The sequence below is a fragment of the Montipora capricornis genome, chromosome 6 (assembly GCF_036669925.1).
Source record: "Montipora capricornis isolate CH-2021 chromosome 6, ASM3666992v2, whole genome shotgun sequence".
NCBI lineage: Eukaryota > Metazoa > Cnidaria > Anthozoa > Scleractinia > Acroporidae > Montipora > Montipora capricornis.
This window is the reverse complement of record NC_090888.1, coordinates 43,244,679-43,251,882: the sequence shown is the minus strand read 5'-3', so window position 1 is coordinate 43,251,882 and position 7,204 is coordinate 43,244,679.

Here is a 7,204-nt window from a genome sequence, read left to right as displayed (position 1 = left end):
GAGTTTAATCAAAGAAACTATTATTTCAATTAGTAGCCCCTTGACCCATATTTTTAACCTATCCATCACCTCTGGAATGGTCCCAATAGAGCTAAAGATCGCTCGTGTCGTGCCTTTGTTCAAAGCTGGTGAGAAATCAATATTTTCCAATTACAGACCTATTTCTGTTCTACCTTCCTTTTCTAAAATACTGGAAAAACCTGTTTACAGTAGTCCAATTGATTACTTAAGTAGATACTTCCGATAATCAACTTGGTTTTCGTAAACATTATTCAACTGAACATGCTTTAGCTCTATTATATGACAAAATTTCTTCTGCTATCGATATTAATGAGGTTACAGTAGGAATATTTATTGATCTATCTAAAGCTTTCGACACTGTTAATCATCAAATTCATTTAGATAAGTTGCAATACTATGGTAATCGTGGCATTGCATTTGATTGGTTTTCCGATTATCTAACTAGACCCTCCGTGAGGATACACTGGGTGGCCTGTGATACGTGCAGCGTTCCAGGCAATTTTTTTCAAGTTGGGGTTTGTAGCCGATATAACGCGCGCTCTGACTGGCTAATTGTGACTGGCCCACGGGCCGATTACGGGCTTGCAAAAACAAAGCAAAAGGTAATTAAAAAACCATATAATAAACTACTTACTAACTGAGCTAGCTCGAGCCGTACTGGGGAATATTGGCCCTGGGTCGTTTTTGTACGGACCTCACTGTGCTCGGTCCGTACTGCCACGACCTCGGGCCAATATTTCCCTGGCAGTACGGCCCTCGCGCTCGGTTAGTAAGAAGTTATTAAAGGGTCACCCAGAAGTCTTTCCAACAGCATATAACTTATTTACAGACAACTGAAACATTTTATAAAAGCGAAAGTTGAAGGAAAAAATTTAAGAAAAATAACAGTAAAATATGTTTTCCAGGCAAAATTTGGTCATTTTAGCGTTGAGTACGAATTTTTGGATGCAAAACTAAAATTTTCTGCAATTTACTTGCTTTCTTGGACATAAATTCGACCGAAAACTGATAAGGCACGAATATTTTTAGATTTTTAGGAATAATAGATAACATGGATTCAATGCGTAATGTGATAATGCGATAAAAGTGTCAAATTTGCGACCCATTGCTAACGGCAACGGATGCGATCGCATTACAAATAATTAACCTCTGTTGCCAAAAACCACCCAAATAACCAGTCAGTGTAAAACGCAGACTGCAGACTGCAGACTGCAGACCAGGGGTAAAATGCAGACTGAGGGTAAAATGCAGACTGCAGACTGCGGGTAATAAAATAATAATGAAAAAAGAGTTATAAGAGTGTTACGGTAGCCGTTTGTACTTTTACACTGAAACCCCAACACAGCTCCCATCGCTTTGGTTGCCCCACCGCATGTTTTAAATTTTCATCGAACTCTGTAAGAATTGAAGCTGTTTGAATCCTTGTTGTTGTTGGAAAAACGATAGTTTCGTTAAGTGAGTTGCTTTTAGGCAAAGAAGTCACCACCTCGTAATTCAACTGTCCATTTTGCTGCACTGAACAAAGTAATCGAGTAATTACCCAATAACTCAATGTATTTTGACACGCTACAATACCAATTAACAAAGACAGAGATAACGTAGATTTTGCAACCATTTAACGTTTCCATTCAGTCGGCTTAAGCCAGTATGACTGAGGTGTAAAAATTTCTTATTAGGATCCTTTCATTCGCTTTCGTGTACGTTATGTTTATCCTTTAGTTCACAAGTTCGTTTGTTTTGCATCTGGAAGATGTAATTTTCAATTATAACCTCTCCCTAGGGGTTATCACGCATAGCTTAACCAATGAAATCCCCGCGTCCTAATTGCTCGGAATACATGAAATTCTTTGTGCATTTCGTTGCACCGAAAAAAGACAACCGAGATTATTCAGGTATTCGAACTAATAACTGTTGGTTTTTCGATCGATTTCCCTCGATGTACCAGTGTGACAAATAATTTGGAACATGGCAATGCATCTGGAAGCGCAAAAACAAAGCACAGATGATTTCAACGCGTACGATCGCATCCCCAAAAGGTGCAGCGACCTGCAGTCATGATAATGTGAGTTGTTGACAGATGTAAAACAGGATTGTCTTTCAAACAATCTTTATTTTATCCTTATGACTCGTTTTTTTATTATCAATATTTATTTTACCCTCAGTCTGCATTTTACCCCCGGTCTGCAGTCTGCAGTCTGCGTTTTACACTGACCGCCCAAATAACCGATTTTTCGACGGAAAATTCATCCCAGAGGATAAAACTATTCACTGGACATGTAATAAAGGTAAATATGTTCGAGCGAAAGCGAAAACAAGCGAATATTTTGACGGAAAACACAATAATGTGAGATCAAAGGAACATGTGGTGAAGACACGCAATTGCAGCATCGCTTCGACAATAATCTTACCTTTCCAGCGATTTTAACGCTTGAAATTCCATTCAATCCACCTGCGAATCTTCAGTGTTCTACATAACAGCACCCTTGGTAAAAGACGGCTCGACGGGCGACAGATTGTTGTCGATGTTGTCGCCTGTCTTGTTCAGTATCCAATTGATTTGCCATTATTGAGCTTCATAAGGGTATATTTTGTTCAAAAATCCACTAAAACGCCATTCGCACTGCATGACTTTCGACGCCATTCCCGGTTAAGTTAATCGTTATGTGTCCACCAGAGAAATCTACGCATTTCCCACTACACTCTCGATCCTAAGAAAATACGCGCAGCAGGGCTCTATGCACAAAGACACCACTTAGCAGGGAAGTGACAGGCAAGACTTTTACCGACACGGAAAAAAATAAAATAAATAAAACGGGTAAAACTACCCATTTTCCGACTGGGATTGTCATACGGCAACCCTGTAAAAAACAGACAACAATTTGTCCAATTTAATTGCTGTCATTCTTCACATCATTTTATGAAGTGTGATGTCCCTCAAGGCTCCATTCTTGGTCCTCTTCTTTTCTTAATTTACATTAATGATATGTGTGATGTGTCGAAAGTTTTAGACTTCATCCTATGCGCTGATGATACTAACATCTTCTTTTCACAAAAATGTGAATGTGATTGAAAAAACTTTGAATGAAGAATTACCTAACGTAACAGACTGGTGCCAAGCCAATAAGCTTTCTATAAATTAAAAAAAAAAAAACTTTATTGTATTTAAACCCAGGCAAAAAAGGCAAACACTAGACACATCAATCTAGACATTAGTCAATGTGCCATTGGACGAGTAAAAGAAACTGTGTTTTTAGGTTTTATTCTTGATGAAAATTTAACGTGTAAAGCACACATTGCTAATGTGGCTAGAAAAATATCAAAGTCTAGTGGCATAATTTATAAAGCAAGCTTTTGCCTTCCCACTTCCTCTTTGTGCACCTGGTAGTTTTGCTTAGTTTATCCTTATCTTGTTTACTGCATATCAGTATGGGGATCGACCTATCCTTCTAATCTCTTTCGCAAAGTGGCAAAAATAAAGTGAACTGAACTGAACTGAAGCATACATATTAGCGCATCGCGGAATTTGAGCTTTGCCCTTCAGATTCCGCCGTGCTCTGCGTCTTCGGGCCAGGTATGATGCTTTGTCGTCCCTTTGCTTAAATTCTCGTGTTTTGCCTCGATCGTTGTCATTTTGCCCGCGTTCCGGTGAAGGAAGCTTCTGTCGCTGCAAACTACCGTCGACCGGCACCAGCCTTTCATGTCATGGCTGCCCTTCCTGCTCCACCTGCTCCTGTTCCTGACAAGGCTGTTGAAGAGCCAGCTGGCGCTGTTGAAGCTGCTCCGCCACCAGTGGTTGAGCCTGTGGTGTTTTTTGCTTTTCTTTCGTTTCAGTCAGCCGAGCCCTGCGAGCCGCTCGTTTCTTTGCCACGTGTTTACGTATTTTCTGTTAGCTGTTTCTAGAATTCCGAATGTAGTTCTCCGTTTTGCTTGCTGGTACCGCTTCTTAGAGAGGAGTACTGGTAGTATAGCGGATGTTTGTATATTACCTTTGCATAATTGAAGTTTTTGTTTGTCACAATGAGATACCGCTTTTAGGCGAGGAAATTCTTTTACATTATATTGTCTATATATTTATTTCACGCATCCAGGGGGGATTTTAAGGCCCTTCTCGTCGTTGACCCTGGGGGACCTCTTATGTGTCTTTATTCTGGACCAGGAACCCATGACCCGGAGCCTACAACTCTACTGTTTTTGTGTAACAGCGTTTTCACAGACCGATTTATTTTTAGATTGAATTTCCCGCGAATGAGACTCCCACAGGAGCCCGATGACCAATTACAAGAAATTAAGCTGACGTCTTAGGGTCACCGAACCGGAACTGCCTTTGTTTATTTGACCTAATTCGCGGGTAGGGCTAGTCTAAAAATAAACCTACTTGTGAAAACGCCGTTTCACAGACGCTGTATGGAAGTTGCACGCTCCAGATGGGCTCCTGTCTGGACCTGGTTCGGATTCTAGGGTCAACGAGGGGTTGGTCTCCCTGTTTGTCTCCGCCTACTTTTTACGGTTTCCCTTTACTCCCTTTTTCAGACGCGTCATTCTTGTTTCGCCTCGCGGACCTTGGAGGCTCGGAACTCGTATTTACAGTTTAGCGGATCGGTCCCTCTTCACTCTTTGGCACAGGGAACTCAGCCCTTCGTTGGCCCCCTGGCGTCTCCGGAGATGGTTTCCTCACGCCCGGAGTTAGGTGTTTTGACCAACCTTCGCTTCCGTGACCAGGGTCATTTTAAGGCTGGTGTGCTACACGAAAGTTTCCCTGTTTAGCAACGTCTTGTGGCGGATTATTCTTGTGCGGTGGATCTTCTTGAGATTCTCCGGGATGGTGTTCGTGTGGAGAATTTTTTCACCTCATTTTGGGGGGATTTTAAGGGGCAGTTCTACCATGCGCAGATCTCTCGTTCCCACACCGTCAATCTGCAACCCGTTTTTACCAATTGAACGATTTCCACTTTGATGTGTTATTGTTACCGCTAGTCCTCCTATCAGGGTTGAAGGGGATATCTGAGTAATGGGAGAGGAGTTTGTTGTGTGATTTTGTATGCTTCGGGGTACTTGTTCGGGTAAGTCGGGTAGCTGCAGTCTCGTAACTTAGTTTACCGCGATGTGGTAGTAGGTATGCAGTGAGGATAAATTACTTTCCTCGACAGCTCGACTCTATGCCAGCTAAATCCTAATTGATGGCGCAGTAGTAAGAGCATTCGCCTCCCAACAAAGTGGCCTGGGCTCGATTCCCAGATTTAACGTCGTATGTGGTTCTCTACTCTGTACCAATCGCGAGAGGTTTTTCTCTGGGTACTCCGGTTTTGCCCTCTCCTCAAAACCCAACGTTGGATTTGATTTGCGTTAATTTGTTTTCTTCAGTTTACATACAGTGTGTACAATTAGTACCCCAGCGCTAGAAGACTCGACACGTAAAATTCCTTAATTTCCATCCCTTGGCTTTAAGCATTTTCGTATGATACTAACAGTCTCGAAGAGGCACGCTCTTTCTGCTAATTCAACTGATCACTTTATTCATGTTTCTTGGCCACAATTCAAATTTGTTTGTTACTGTTCCTGGTGATCCAATCATAACCGGCGCAATAACGGTTATGACAGTCGAACGCATGCATCGGCGGTGTTAGTTTCAGAAGGCGCAAAAACGAGGCTTTCGGGTCAAAACAAGGTTTTCTTATGGACTGTATGATGTCTTGATTATTGACTGTTTCCTTTGCTCTTTTTCGAGTAATTTGAGGTTTGCCTGGCCTGATTTTATCGTGGAAAGTATGGGTCAAAACAAAAATTTTCTTATCTCAGGATTGTGTGATTTCTTGATTCTTGACTGTTTCCTTTGCGTTTTTTCGAGTAATTTCAGGTTTGCCTGGACTAATTTTATCGACAAGGCACTGTAAAGCATATGAATGTGTTACCTGAAGTAACAACCGCAAATGTGCGATACAAGGGCAGCTTCCATTCAACGATTGTAGTTTCCCTTCTTCCGCATTTCGCGCTCTAAATCTCTTTCTCCTCTCTGTTGACCCGTAAAGCCGCGGCTACACGAGCGATTTTTTGCTCTCGCTGGTGATGCGATTTTTTTCAAGTTTTGTCGCGTCGCCTGCGCGCGAGGTGGCTACAATAGTAACAAATTTTGGCGACAAATTAAAAGCCGTGCGAATAGCATACTTCAAGAGACCTGGGCAGTATAAACAAACATGGCGGAATGCCTTTTTGACAAGGACATGATATTATCGGCTATTTTTATTCTTCTCTTCGACGAAAAAAGGAAAACGAAGAAAGAGGAAAAGAAAAGATCAACGAGGGTCCGTCCGTAACTGGAAAGGAGGAAAGAACGCGGATTTTACCATCAACGTTTAAGCGAAATTTCAGTCCAAGATACCCCGGCGTTTCACGAGCTATTGCGTGTGACGAAGACGTAATTTCATGTATTAGTAGACACTTTGACCCCAAGGTTAGAGAAAAGAGACACGGTAATGCGTGAAAGCATTAAACATGTAGAAATGTGTTCTCTTGCTTGGCCACTGGTAAGTCGTTTCGTTCCCTGCATTTCCAGTTTAAGCTTGGGAGAGAGACGATCTCACAGGCAATCTCCGAGGTCTGCATAGCAATCTAAGAGGAAATGGGCCCAATGTATGTGAAAACGTCAAATTCAAGAAGAGAGTGGGAACAAATTTCGGGGAAATTTGAAGAAAGGTGGAACTTGCCCACCATCCTTAGTGCTATAGATGGGAAACGGATTATACTGGAGCAGCCATTAATTCTGGTTCAAGGTATCATGACTACAAAGGGAACGATAGCGTTATTTTAATGGCTGTTGTTGGACCTGAGTACGAGTTCTTAAATGTTGATGTGGGGATGAACGGCAGGATGTCAGATGGTGGCAACTGGTCGCGCAACAGTTTTCGAAAGGCACTGGAGAATGAAAACAATTCAATTAAGAATCCCCCCTCCTAAACCATTACCAGGAAGGAGCAAGAGCATCCCTCATGTCTTTGTGGGGGATGATGAATTTGGGTTGACCTCCTACCTGATGAAGGCATATCCCCAAATAGGATTAACAGAAGAGAAGCGCATTTTTAATTATCTCCGAAAATGCGTTTGGTATCCTCTCAAGCAGATGGAGAGTGTTCAGAAAGCCTCTTCTCCTGCAGCTCCACAATGCCACCCAAGAAGCCAAGAAAATCAG